Below are 15129 nucleotides of genomic sequence, written 5' to 3' on the forward strand. Positions count from 1 at the left end.
AATGTTACTCAGCCATAAAAAATAAAATGTTGCCATTCATGACAACATGGATGAACCTAGAGGATATTATGGTAAGTGAAATAAGTTAGACAGGAAAAGTCAAATACGGTATGATTTCACTTATATGTACAATCTAAAATACAAAACAAATGAATAAACAAACAAAACCAGAAATAGACCCACAAAAACAGAAAACAAATTGGTGGTTGCCAGAAGGGAAGAGATCGGGGATGGGTGAAATAAGTGAAGAGTATAAAGAAATACAGACTTCAAGTTACAAAATAGGGGTACCTGGGTGGCTTATTCAGTCAAGCGTCTGACTTCAGCTCAGGTCATGATCTCGCAGTTCGTGGGTCAGAGCCCCTCATCTCGGGCTCTGTGCTGACAGCTCAGAGCCTAGAGCCTGCTTCGGATTCTTTCTCCCTCTCTCTCTGCCCCTCCCCCACTCGTGCTCTGTCTCTATCTCTGTGTCTCAAAAAAAAAATGAATAAACATTAAAAAAATTAAAAAAAAACACAAATTTCCATTTATAAAATAAGTCATAGGGATGAAACGTACAGCATAGGGAATACAGTCAAAAATAGTGTGATGATTTTGTGTGATAACAGATGATATCTACCTTTTTCATGGTGAGCATTTCATTGTGTATATAATTGCTGAGTCATTATGTTGTATGCCTGAAACTAGTATAATATGGTATATCAACTAGACCCCAATACATTTTTTAACTAAAAAAAAAAAACAAAAAAAGACTTTTTCAGAGAAGTTTTGGATTTACAGCAAAATTGAGAGGAAGGAACAAAGATTTCCCATATATTGCCTGCATAGGTATAGATACACATGCACAGACCTCACCTCCCCCATTATCAATATCCCCCCCCAGCAGAGTGCCACTTTTGTTACAATTGATCAATCTACATGGATGCATCATAATCACCCCTATCTATAGTTTACATTAGAGTTTTCTTTTTATGTTTGATATTCTATGGGTTTGTATAAAAATATGTATCCATTATTATAGTGTCTTAAGAGTATTTTCAATGCCTTAAAATTCTTGTGTGTTCCACTAATTCATCTCCCACCTACCTGAACTCCTGTCAACCATTGATCTTAATGTCTGCAGTTTCGCCTTTTTCAAAATATTATATAGTTGGAAACATACAGTGTGTAGTCTTTTCAGACAGGCTTCTATCACTTAATAATATGCATTTTATGTTCTGTATCTTTTCATGGTTTGATAGCTCATTTTTTTCAGCATTGAATAATATTCCATTGTCTAGATGTACCATAGTTTATCCATTCATGTACTGAATGACATCTTGGTGGCTTCTGAGTTTTGACAATAATGAATAAAGCTACTGTAAACATCCATACTCAGCCTTTTGTGGGATATAAGTTTCAACCCCTTTGGATAAAAACTAGGGGTGGGCAATTGCTAGATTGTATGCTAAGAGTATGTTCAGTATTAAGAAACTGTCAAACTGTCTTCCAAAGTAAGTGTACCATTTTGCATTCACGCCAGCAATAAAAGAATTGTGGTTGCTCCACATTCTTGTCAACATTTGACATTGTCAGTACTTTAGATTGTTCCATTCTAATGGGTATGTTGTGGTATCCCAAATTTATTTTAATTTGCATTTTCTTAATGATGTGTGATGTGGGGCATCTTTTCGTATGCTTATTTGTCATCTGATATCATCTTTAGTGAAATGTTTTAGTCACTTTGGGCTACCTAACAATTAGCATAGTTTGGGTAGCATATAAACACCAAAAATTAATTTTTCACTATGATGGGTTTGGAAGTCCGAGATCATCCTGTGAGTTTTGTCTCCATAAAATAGAATTCAACCAGAGAAAATGGATAAGACCAAAAAAGTATTTTATAATTTTGAGAAGAATCTGGATATTTTGCTAAATGGGCAATTAAGGAAGGGGAGAATATGATCTATAATTACCTATGGAAAGAGTTATTCCACAGTATATATATGCAGAATGTATGTAATTGGTTTTAACATAGGAAGCAGTGTGAGCTCTAGCCTCATTAAAGTGTCAAGGTCTTGATCAAGTCACGCATTGGGTTCTGTGCTGACAGCACAGAGCCTGCTTGGGATTCTCTTCACCCTCTCTCTCTGCCCCTCCCTGCTCTCACATGCACATTCTATGCTTTCTCTTTCTCTCAAAATAAATAAATAAACATTAAAAAAAGATAAGAGAATAATTCTTAAAGTAGTAACCTAAGAGAAAGTGAGAATAAATTCACTTTGAACTAGCAAAATAATTAAAAGGGCTCAAAATCATCTAAGACCGAGAATGAGGATCCTGAGAAACTTAGAACACCATGGGTGAGGGGAAGGAAAAAAAAAGTTAGAGAGGGAGGGAGGCAAACCATAAGAGACTCTTAAAAACTGAGAATAAACTGAGGGTTGATGAGGGGGTGGGTGGTGGGCATTGAGGAGAGCACCTGTTGGGATGAGCACTGGGTGTTGTATGGAAACCAATTTGACAATAAATTTCGTGTAAAAAAATGCATTTTGTTGTTTGACATATTCATATTAAACAACATCGAAATTTAAAGTAGTACCAACATTAAAGTGAAGCTGGGTCAGGAATTCTTCATGGAAAACATATTAGGGTTTATTTTTTAACAACTCTATCCATTTTACACTATCTCTATTTTTGACTTTCCATAAGAATCGAAACTGATGCACTTCTGTAACATTTGCTTTTAGTTTTGATTAAAAACAAATTCCGTGGTCTTCCTTCCTTTCTCTCTTTCTTTCTTTCTTCCTTCCTAAATGTTTATGTATTTATTTTTGGCAGACAGAGAGCACAAACAGGGGAGGGGCAGAGAGAGAGGGAAACGCAGAACCGGAAGCAGGCTCTGGGCTTTGAGATAGTTTTTCAGCCTTTCTCTATCATATGAAGAGAGCCTTTCTCTATCATATGCACTTATCTGTGCATTTCTCTGAATCTTTATGGTTGTTGAACCTGTTTTCTCTCACTTAAACCCCTGATAAACATCTAATTTATGCTTCATTAAATACTATAGAGAGCAAATTCTATACAACAGATTTCTCTGTGTGTGTGTGTGTGTGTGTGTGTGTACTTGAATTATTCTCACATATTAACTCCAACTTTCAATCTTGTAATAACTGGATCCTCACCACAAATCACCAGAATGCTTCTGTATAAAGAATTCCACCCTGTGGACATAGCTGAGCTCACCAGGGAGAACACTGATACAGGAGCTATTCTCACCACAGTAGCCAGTCTGTTCTTTTCAGACATTCTCCAGCCTGCTTCTCAGGAATTATTCATTTCTACTAAGAGAATCTACTAATCTTGAGGATGGATAATTGGCTTATCCCTGATGTGAAAAATTGTACAATATGTTCCTCACCAGGGTATTAATTCTTAAGTGGAAAGCAGACTTTCAATTGACTACTATGGCACGCAACCTGCCTTGTGTTTACGCTACAGTTATTAGAGATTTCCATATGTTAAAAATCCCTGCCTCTCCAGGGACCATGTTTCCCTGGGAATTACACCTGGAAATCTCCAAACTAAGGTAAGCACAGAGTACCCAGGATTACTACCTAGAGGGATAGGAAACTTTTTTCATGTGCACAATTCGGGCTGCTCTTCCAACAGCAAGAATACAAGCAACCAGAAAAATTCAACCAGAGTTTATTATTATCCTGGCAGAAGTAAAAAAAAAAAGACTAATATTATTCTAGAGGCCTAGGTTACATTTATTAACCAGCGTTCAAGCACTGCTCTGAATTATTTTTGCTGAGACAAAAGAATTAATAGTTAATGGATCATGCTGCATCAATATAAATAGCATTGGTTAGGTGAAACAATATGCACTATACATCGGGAAAAGGCCACCTGACTTCCTAAGATTAAACTCAACTGCTCATTAAGACATGTTACTATGGCCTAGGCTTACCAATTAGATATGTGTACTCATTTAAATTTAAAGGGACTCATAATGAATTTGCTTCTAATTATTTCTCTTATTATTTCTCTTATTTCTCTTAGTTGATTTTCATATCCATTCAGTCCTACATATTAGTAATGAGCTATTTCACATCAGATGATAAGAGCTCTTGCTACAAGAAAATAATAAAGGAATGCTAACGATTTATTTTAGCCCAAGTTAAGATAATATTTGTATAATCTTCTAATAATAAGACCAGAATTTTTTTATTAATATGTAATTAAATACCATAGTATTCAACTTTTCAAGTACAAAGCAGTGTTTATTTAGTGTATTCACAAAGATGTACAACCATGACCACTATCTATTTTCAGAACATTTTATATTTAATATTTTTAATGTTTATTTTAATTTTTGAGAGAGAGAGATCGCAAGGTGGGCAAGGGCAGAGAGAGGGGAAAGAAAATTGGTCCCTCAACCAACTGAGCCACCAAGTGCCCCGAATATTTTCTGCTTGTATAAATTTTTGTGTATATTCTTTGGAGGAATAGCTATTCAGATTTTTGCCCATTTTAAAATTTGGTTATTGGTCTTTTCATTGTAGAGTTGTAGGAATTCTTTCTTTTTTAAAAATTTTATTTGTTTATTTTGAGAGAGAGAGAGAGAGAAGAGCAGGAGCAGGGGAGGGGCGCAGGGGAGGGGCAGAGACAAAGGGAAAGAGAGTTCTAAGCAGGCTCTGTGCTGCCAGTTTGAACTCACAAACCGTGAAATCATGACCTGCGCTGAAACCAAGAGTTGAAAGCTTAACTGTCTGAGCCACCCAGGCACCCTGAGATCTCTTTTTTCTTGATGTGACATGTAACTTGAAGTCTGGATCCACTGAAACCATTTTCTTCTTTGAGGGAGGCCAGTTGGAGGAGGAAGCTGACATGGAGAGGAAAGAATAGTTGATATAAGCAAAAAGTGATTGAACAAGAAACCTTGATATCAGGAATAAAAAAAAAGTCTTTGGCTATCCTTTGCTCTTTTAGCTGGTTTTAGTTGCATTATCATGTAACCAACTTTTGAAGGTAGCAGATACATAAATCACACAGGATTGTTATTTTTTATATAAACAACATATGTATACTTAAGAACATATCATATATCCATTATCTACATAAAACCTCTACCTTGACTGATAAACTTTGGCTAGGTTAAGAAGAGGAGTTCCATATCAAATTTATAGTTGAGTTTCACACATCTTTAATTCTAATATAGATCAAATTTCCACCAATAAAAAATAACATGCACTTGTATTAGTCAACAACACTGTAAATAAATGATTTAGAGTTGCATGGCACTTATCTAGCTCCAAGGACTATTAATCTGGTTGAAGAAATATCTAAGAATTTTTGTTCGAGGGCAAATATTTTTTATACTTATGTAACTAATATATAAATACTATTTCATACTAGCATATCTGTGACCAAGACCCAATTCACAAATTATTTGTTGTTTTTCTTTCATGTATCAATGTGTTTGCACTGATTTATATGTATTTTGATATAAATATCAATGTGTCTTATAAAATCATAATTATATTAAATTAGATACATATGTCATTATTTGCTTTTACTCAAAATACACACATAGACACTGATTCGTTAGTATCTTCTGTTTTTTTTAAAGTAAGCTAAAAGAAATACAATATGGTTACAGTCATTTAAACTGAATATTCTTTTATTATACTGTAAGTGAAGCTTCTCTACATCAGTATCTCTCAAGCTAGAGAGAAAAGAAAAATATGAAATGTTTACAGGTTTTCAGTTTATAAAGAAGTCTACATAAAAATTGAGTTTAAGTGCTACTTAACTAAAATGATTTGAAGTGTTGGTGAGATTACAAATCATTCTCTGCTTTGGAGGATTTTCATTTGTTTGCTTGAACTATGTAATTGTTCAATGTCATTTACTTACTGGTTTAACAAAAATTTATATCACATTTACTCTGTAAAGATTGCAGACGTAGAAACTGGAAGTGCAGAGTGACCTAGGACATGAGTCCCTACTTTCAAAGGACTTATATTCTCCCCTTGCTGGAATGCTGTGAACTTTCCCAAGTTTATGATTATCAGTCACCACGCTACTGCTTTATTGCTAAATGCTAATTTTTCCTTCTACCCTCTGGTCTTTTAGCCTGTGGTCAAATTGTCTACCATCTGTACAACTGTCTCTGATTACATCTTTCTTGCATTATAGAAATTATAACCATATTAGTGGAAGTTAAAATGTATTAAATTTTTAAAAATTATGCACATGTTAATATTATAAGTGCACATGACATGGCTTTACTTACAAGGTTGAAAAATACATCTCTCACTAATTTTGGAGATTTAGCTAAATTTTTTATGATGACATTAATTTATATATTTACTGATATAATACATATTAAAGAGCTACTATGTGATAAGCACTGCTAACTTTAAGCAAGTCTATTGACTATTGAGAATTTTCTTTAAAAATCTAATCAAAGAGGAAAATACATAATTTTGGAAATGAAATAGTACAGAGATAATGACTTGCCCAAAGGAAGAGTCAGTTTGCATTGTACCAAAATTTCACACAGGGCTAGAAAGTCTTATCTTGGTAAAACCACATGCATTGTGCATTTTTTTCCTCTGGCTTAAATGTATTCTTTGATATTTTATGAATTAGTTTAGAAGGGCTTTGAAAAGATGCATTTTAGAAAACATATTTTCCCTCTGTGGTTTCTCAAGACTTTTTTTTATATTAAAAAAATATAGTTTCTAAACACATGTCAAGGAAATGCTGTTCATTGTTCTATTTTATATATGTAAATATTATCAGCATGAATGTATTGATGATAATAGGTATCCAGAATATAATGCTTTATACACAATTCAGGTCATTTGAATATTTATATTATTACTGGAAACATTTTAGCTAATAGTTTTAGTTTTAAGTTATGATTATGGTTTGGTGTATGGAAGCCAATATGTACTTATAATTGACATTAAATTTGGACTGACTAAACTAGTACAAAAAATAATGAAAATTTTGAATCACACTACTTACAGAAAAGCGTTCACCATATAGATATATAAAGTACACATATTCATAATCTCACCACCTTGACACTAATGTTTGAAATTTTCATGGACCTTCCCTCTTCTTTTCTTATAAAAATGAAATATATAATACATAAGGCTATATCTTCTTTTTATTTATTACAGTTTGATGACTGAAGAGTTATTCTTCAGTGCTCCAAGACATGGTTTTCTTGGCTGCAGAAGATTATTTTATATGGATACATTGTAATTTTGATATTATTGTCAAATTTAGGACAATTATGTTATTTCCAACTTATTCTCCAAGGTAAAGAGCTATGTTGTGAACAATCTATATGTCGGCCCTTAGAGAATGACTATATTTTGCTTTTACATAAAAGAAATTAGAAATAAATATACCTATGTATTGATCATGAAACATATTAACAAATTACTCACCAGAAAGTTGTACTAATTTACAAATGGCACTCACCATATCAATGTATTAGTTGGGAAAAACTAAAGACGTATAAAAATATAACCTGAAATTTTTCTCGTGCAAAAAATTAAACATTTATTTATGAGTATTCATTTCTGTGGGGCCACTTTCATTCAATCAGTCATTAAGGACTGAGTTTCTTCCTCTTTGGCATCTGTATCAAGAAAGCTGGGGGTGTCTGGGGGTGTCGGTTAAATATCCGACTTCGGCTCAGGTCATGATCTCATGGTTCGGTTTGTGGGTTTGAGCCCCATGTCACGCTCTGTGCTGACTGCTCAGAGCCTGGAGCCTGCTTTGGATTCTGTGTCTCCCTCTCTCTCTTCTCCTCCCCCACCCATGCTGCTGTCTCTCTCTCTCTTTCTATCTCAAAAATAAATATTAAAAAAAATTTAAAAAAAAACAACAGAAAGCTGGAGCTAGAAGAAACAATGAGTGCTTCAAACGCCTTAGTCTAGAAGACATCATTTCCACTCACATTCCTTTTCCATGAATCAAACATATGGTTACAAGAGGTCTGGGACATTTTGTTTCAAGCTGCTTCCAACCTACAAACTGCATACCATGGAAGGGAAAAGCTAATCGTTTTGCTCTGGTCCATCTCTGGGCACCATTTGACCTACAGAGGACATACCTACATGCTTTCCACCTGTTGCCCAGGGAAAACAACCTAAATTTACATCCTCGTATTTCATTAAGCTCAAAATCCAGGTTTACTGCCTGATGCACAGCCCTCTGCACATGGGTACATATGGTTCCTTTGGTCTAGCAGTTCTTCCAAGTTGGAGGTTACATTCACTTCAAGAGGTCATTCAGTTTTTCACTCTGACCCTTAAATACCTGTGCATTTTCTGACACAAAATGAGTGCCTTTTTTTTTTTAACACTAACCATGCTAACACTAGGTTAAATTATGAATTCATTAATGCATTAGCTTATTTAATTATCAAAAAATAATTCCTGTGGGGTGCCTGATTGGCTCAGTCGGTTAAGCTTTTGACTCTTGATTTTGGCTCAGGCCATGATCTCAGGGTTCATGAGATTGAGCCCCATGCCAGACTCTATGCTGACAGTGTAGAGACTGCTTGGGATTCTTTCTCTCTCTGCAAGTCCCCACTTTCTCTCTCTTTCTCTCTCTCTCTCTCTTCAAATACGTAAATAACTTAAAAAATAATTCCGGCATATTTCAATTTATGGTTATTTGTTTTTAAGTGAATATATTAGGATATTGGTCAATTTTTATTATTAACATTTTTTAAGAATTTTATTAACCTGGTCTTTATTAATTCTAAAGGCAGAACTTTCATAATCCTTCTTATAATAACTTGTCACTTAGATTTCCATCCATTGTTTTTTTCAAAAATATATTTTAATATTTTTATTGTTTTTTATAAAAAACTCAGCAGAAACAACTAATTAGCTTTATGCTATGACATCAGAACTCTTACTGTTATCCCCTTCCCCTGGGGACTATGGGCTACCCAAATGGATATTGGAAAATTTTAACTTGCCCCTGTAGTCTATTATTCTTGTAGTTTGTGATGACTTACCTGAATCCACAGAATACTTTTCTAAATATGTCAGAATTATTTCCCAAATTCTAACCATATAATCTGCTATTTATTTTATATTTTAACATGTATTTTGACGTTGCAACATTCATTATGAAAATGCAGTGTACTCGAGGTAGTTAAGACAGGAGAAAATGCCCTCCTCAAAGTCCTCCATTAGCTTGCCATTGCAAAATCAATGTGTTAGGAATAATCTGGACACCCTCTGCCTTATATCACAATGCCACTTGTCTTGGTCCATTGAGGCTGGTATAACAGAATACCATAGACTGGGTGGCTTATAAACAACAGGAATTTATTTCTCATAGTTCTGGAGGCTGGAAGTCTAAGATCAGATTGCCAGCATGGTTTGGTGTTGGTGACAACCTTGTTTAGGTGCACCCTGCTGTCGTCTTGAAGTGTCCTTACCTGGTGAAAGTGGTAACAGAGCTCTCTGTGATCTCCTTTAAAAGAGCATTAATCTCATTCTTGAGGACTCCACCCTCAGGATCTAGTCACCCTCCAAAGGTCCCACCTCCTAATACCATAACATTGGGGATAAGATTTCAGCATATGAATTTTGTGGGGGGACACAAACATTCAGGCCATAGCACCATTCATACCTAACTATACTGTAACCACATGGACTTTCCTATACTTCCTCACATACACTGATTTCTTTATCTCTGCCCCTGTTTATACACTTCCATTTGCCTGGAATATTCCTCTTGCCTGTTATTGCTTGAAGAGGCCTTTTGCGACCCGCAGACCCCATAGATTTCCCTTGTACACTTGTACTTTTTCTCCATATCACTTACAAAAGTATGTATTGGTTTTCTACACTGTCAATTACTGGGTGGCTCAAAAAAACAAATTTATTATCTCACAGTTCTCAAGCCTAGAGTTCTGAAGTTAATGTGTCTGCAGGATGAAGTTTCCTCGGAAACTTTGAGAGAAGAAGGAGAATCCATGATTGTCTCTTGTAGCTTCTGGTATTTTCCAGCAATCCTTGGTGTTTTTTGGAGTGTAGATGCATCACTCCAAATTCTAAGTCAGCGGTTATGTGGCCATCCTCTCTTGTGTGTCTCTACCTCTGTCTCTTCTCTTCTAAGGGACCAAGTCATTTTGGATTAGGGCTCGTTCTAATTCAGTATGGCTTCATCTTAATTATATCTGCAATGACTCTATCTCCAAATAATCTCATATTCACAGGTACAGGGGATTAGGATTTCAACATATTTTGCGGAAGGATACAATTTAACCCATGACAGTGTGTAATTATATTTTCAAGGCTGACAATTTTCCTTTTTTAAAAAAATATTTTTAATGTTTATTTATTTTTGAGAGAGACAGAGACGGAGGGTGAGTGGGGGAGGGGCAGAGAGAGAAGGAGACACAGCATCCAAAGCAGGCTCCAGGCTCCAGGTCTGAGCTGTCAGCACAGAGCCTGCTGCAGGGCTCGGACCCACAAACCATGAGATCATAACCTGAGCCAAAGTCAGACACTTAACAGACTGAGCCATCCAGGCACCCCAAGGCTGATAGTTTTTCTAATAATTGGCTCCTTAATGGGCAGGAACGTTTGTTTTATTCTCATTCCATCTCCCATGCCCAGAACAAGTTCCCATGCTTAGCATGCAGCCTTGCACATAAGAGATGTTCAATAGATGGTTGAATAAATGAATGTTATTTTTACTTTCTACCAACCTTCGAAAATCTCCCTAGAATTATATTCTAAGGCCAAGGTTAAAACTTCTATCCATAGTTTATCACCTCTTACCTTCTAAGAATTCCTTTTTTGCAATTCTTCTTTTTTTTCTTCTATATAACGACTTTCTTTTCCTCTATTAAGTTCTTCCCCTGGAATACAAATATAGCCTAAAACTTATTATATTTTAAAATAATTTATAATTACTCTGATCAGTTTCATTCCAATGGGAAGGATAATCTTTTTTTTTTTGTTGTAGCTCAGTAAATCAAATATAGGAAAACTCTATCTATTCATAGATATCTTCCTTTCTTAGATGATATAAAGCACTTGGTTGCCATTTTGTAAGAGAATAGGGAATTTTCATCACTTCTCCAGTAATTACTTGCTTCAGTATTATAAAATTTACACCTCATGCTTGGATTTTATACATGTATGTACATATACACAATGAATATCTGTTGCAATGCTGAATCTACAGTGATCTGTTTGGCAGATTATGTGACAATTAAACCTAATGTTTTAGTCTCAAAACTGCAATTGTGAGGCAAAATTATGACAACATGATCAACTTTTGCATGTACAGAAGCAAAGACAACTATGGCATGACAGCCATTCAAGCTGCAGTAATTGTAAGATGACATCACTTAAAACCACAACTCAGTTTCAGAAGCATTAAAATGTAGATAGCATGCCTCTTAAAATTGATTAAATGCAGTCAAGTATAGATAGATGAAATATAATGGATTTCTAGAGAGAAAGGTATAAAGAATAGAGAAGTACATTTTAAATTCATGATTTGAAAATTTGGCTTACTTTAGGAGAGAGAATACTTTAATATCCTCCAACTAGTTACTTGGGTGTGGTGCAATTTTTTTGAGAGATAGTGCAAGTGGGGGAAAGGAGCAGAGGGAGAGAGGCAGACAGAGAGAGAGAAATAGAGAGAGGGAGGGAGGGAATCTTAAGCAGGCTACACACTCAGTGCAGAGTCCAACACAGGGCCCAATCCCACAATTCTGAGATCATGACCTGAGCCAACATCAAGAGTCTGATGCTCAACTCACTGAGCCACCCAGCCACCCCTTGCTGTGGTGAAATTTAGAATGTAGTAGAAAGAGAAGACTAAAACATGTATAAAAAAATGCATATGTCACTTTGAAATTGAGGCACCATAAATATAAAGCTCATAAATTACAACTTGAAAGTTTAAAAATGGAAAATAAAAATATACAATTAGAAGAAATATGAGGAAAATATGTGAAGTGGGTTAAATTCGAGTAGCTTTCAAATTGTAAATGTCAAGATCTCAAGGCCATGGAACACTTGGGTGTCTGCCATTATGACCTAAAAATTAAGTGTGTAATTCATTTTTGGTCAGCAGGAATTCATAAAAGGAGGATTGTAGTAAGTACAATCAAATTTCTTTTAGGAGCAGCAATACAAAATTGACAGAAGGTGGTTCTTGATATAATTTTATGACCTTTAAAAAGGCCTTTGTTGCTATGTTTTACAAAGGACTATAGTATAATGGAAGAAAGTATGGCCTTGAAGACAAGCCACTTGAATCCATAAAAAAGATGATTTTTCTATCAAAGGAAATGGTACTAATTGAAAAGGTTTGGGACTGAAGAGAATATTTGGGGACTTAAAAAAAATCAAAACCCTAATTATTGCCTTTGCTTTAACTGGACAATAATTTAAGAGAAATATCATACAAGAAATGTAGGACATGTATGTCCCTTACAGGCCTTGCATGCTGGGTCAAATGCAATTTAAGCATTCATAAAATGTAATTCATTAAAGTTTCAATTAAGTTAAATTCATTAAATTAAGAACTAAATGATGTAACTGACATGACATATACAAGCATTCCATATTGGAAATGCGTATTTTATTTTCATAGATATATGCTCTCGACACATAGGATACACCATTATAAGAATGACACATAAACTATTTGTCAATTCACAACAAATAATCAAATTTATGGGGAAATTTGGCTGAACAAATATATCTGTATATACATAAAAATGATTTTCAGCTCTGCTCATAAGAAAACAACAAAAGAAAAATAAAAACTCATAAAGAGCCAATCTGAAATCAAATTATCCATCTGAGCTAAAGCAGTAACCCTCCTCCTACCCCCAGAAGCTGTTGGACTTAGTGTTCTACCAGGTCATTTTCATGTGTTAATTAATTGATTTTAATGTTCTGTAATTTATATATGGTAAAAGCACAGATCTGAAGTGTACAGTTTTATGAGTTTGGTATATTAGAAAAATGGCTGCAAATTATTCCTCTCCCTGTAACCAAGCCTTTTGCAAATATGGTCTTACATTGACGCTGGGCTGGCCTTGGGATATTGCAACATGAGATGCAAGTAGAGCTTTGAAAAGTGCTTTCACCTGGGATTTGCTTGTTTGCTGCCTGTGGGAATCTTCAAACCACAACTGTGAGAGTTGTGACTTTTGTTAAATTAACATTTGTTAAGTAGAGCCCCAGGTGTCAGATGGTGAACCCAGGATCAACAAAGACCACAAGGAAAAATTAAATAGAGAAGTATATTACTTACAGGTCCTGGTTGAAGTACGTGGATGACTGCAGGGGCCACTTAGAAGTTCAAGGTGGGGTGCAGGCAGAGAGTGAACAACATGACCTGGGACATATGTCTTTATTAGCATCTGAGAGTGGAATGCTTTCAGCTTTTGTGGGTGGACTAAGGCCAGATAGTCAATTCCAACCAAAAAGAGTGGAGTTTGGCAAGTTCCAAGAGGGTCCTATTTAAAGGACGAACAAAGAGAAGGTGCTGGCGTGTGGTCATCACTAGGGAATTAGAAAGTCACATCAGGAAGTGACTTGTAACTTTGTAGGCTGTTATCAGAGGCAGCAATATAATGGAATAGTTTAGTTAAACTCTTAGCAATGAGGCTAGCCTGTTGGATGATGATCAACATGTGGTCAAGCCATCTCCTTTGCTCTGGTTGAAACCTAACCAACCACCACGTATGTGAATGTTGTCATCTTAGACATTCAGTTTGAGCCAGGACTCCAGCTGACTTCAAGTACTGGTTGATCCATATCATAACTTCCATGGTGACATACTGATAGATGGCTTCATAAGTGTGTCATTGTACAGGTCTCTGTGATGGTAAAAGCTTAAGAATCTTATACTTGGAGTTTAATATTTTGTCATTGCTGTCTTGAAATTCCTAATAATTGTATCTTTGAATTTGTGTTTTGTAAGTAAAGTCCCATGGGACGATGGAGCAGGCAAGAGGGCTTGGATTCTTGGTTCACACAGTGTCCTGCCATCCACAGCCTCCTTGCCTTTCTGAGACAGATTGTCAGCAGGTTTTCTTCTTTCCCTTAGTGCTTGCGGCTCCCTCTGGCAGCCCTTCCCTGGCCTTCTCTCCCTGCCCCTGCCCATTGACTACTGCTTCCTCCAGTGGTCTGGGTGCAAGCACTGGATCTAGTGTGTACAATACCTCAGTACCTCAGGGTGGGGCGTGGTGGCTTCTATTCCTGCTCCTGGGTGTAATGCCATGTAATTTCTAGGTGGGCAAGACTCTGGCTCACCTTTGATCCAAGTTGCAAACCTTTGGGAGTCATCTGTCTGCCAGGGATAGGGGCAGCAAGCTCACTGTATGGGGAGATAGGTTTTCGTATCTTTAGTAGGAACACAATGTATTTCTATGGTAGTTGACAGGAGAAGGAATCTTGAAGCCCATGAGCCACGCCCTTGTACCACATAATGGGCTGTGTCTCCCAGCACCTGTGAGGTTCATACTTGCCAGGAGCATCCACAGCTAACAGAGGAATGACATTAAATTAAAAAAAAAAAATTTAAAAACCATCATGACAGGTCATGAGAGAGATCATCTAGAAAGAAAGAAAAAAAAGTTTTACATTTAGATCTTTAACAATTTCCCCGCCCCCTCAGGTTTTTGAAGAAGAGGATCCCCATTTTTCCTTTGCACTAAACCCTGCAAATTATGTAGTCAGCCTTGCCTACAGAATCATGAAGAATAATAAGTGGTTTGTGCTTTAAGCCACTAAATTTAGATATAGTTGGTGTGTTATGTAGCAAAAACTGCAGATGAGTTTTGACAAATATATAAACCCCATGCAATTAACACCCCAATCATTATATAGAATGTTTCTACCATCACCAAAAAGTCCTCGTGCCCACCTCCAGTCTGTCTCTTGTCATATATACATACATATTTATGTATTCAAGGTCATCAAATTGATGACTTGTTTAATGGATCACTTTTTTTTTTTTTGAGATTCACCCATGCTTTTGAGTAGATTTAACAATATCTCCCATCCTACATGTTCTTTTGCACTGTCATTTTGCCACTACCTCATCAAGAGATGGAATTCA

At 35.9% G+C, this 15129-nt stretch overlaps 1 long non-coding RNA gene across 1 annotated transcript; it reads right to left on the minus strand.

Annotated features, from left to right (window-relative positions):
• Positions 1-4770: 4770 nt before the first annotated feature.
• On the minus strand, positions 4771-13556 carry LOC124508223 (uncharacterized). Its single transcript, XR_006961215.1, has 3 exons — positions 13318-13556; positions 10818-10897; positions 4771-4867 (listed from the first exon to the last, which is right to left on the minus strand). It is a non-coding gene; the product is annotated as an uncharacterized LOC124508223 (long non-coding RNA).
• Positions 13557-15129: the final 1573 nt, after the last annotated feature.

The sequence above is a fragment of the Lynx rufus genome, unplaced genomic scaffold, assembly GCF_022079265.1.
Source record: "Lynx rufus isolate CCGP_SWC_20201006 ecotype Redwood Valley unplaced genomic scaffold, mLynRuf1.p SCAF_13, whole genome shotgun sequence".
In the NCBI taxonomy this organism is placed as follows: domain Eukaryota; kingdom Metazoa; phylum Chordata; class Mammalia; order Carnivora; family Felidae; genus Lynx; species Lynx rufus.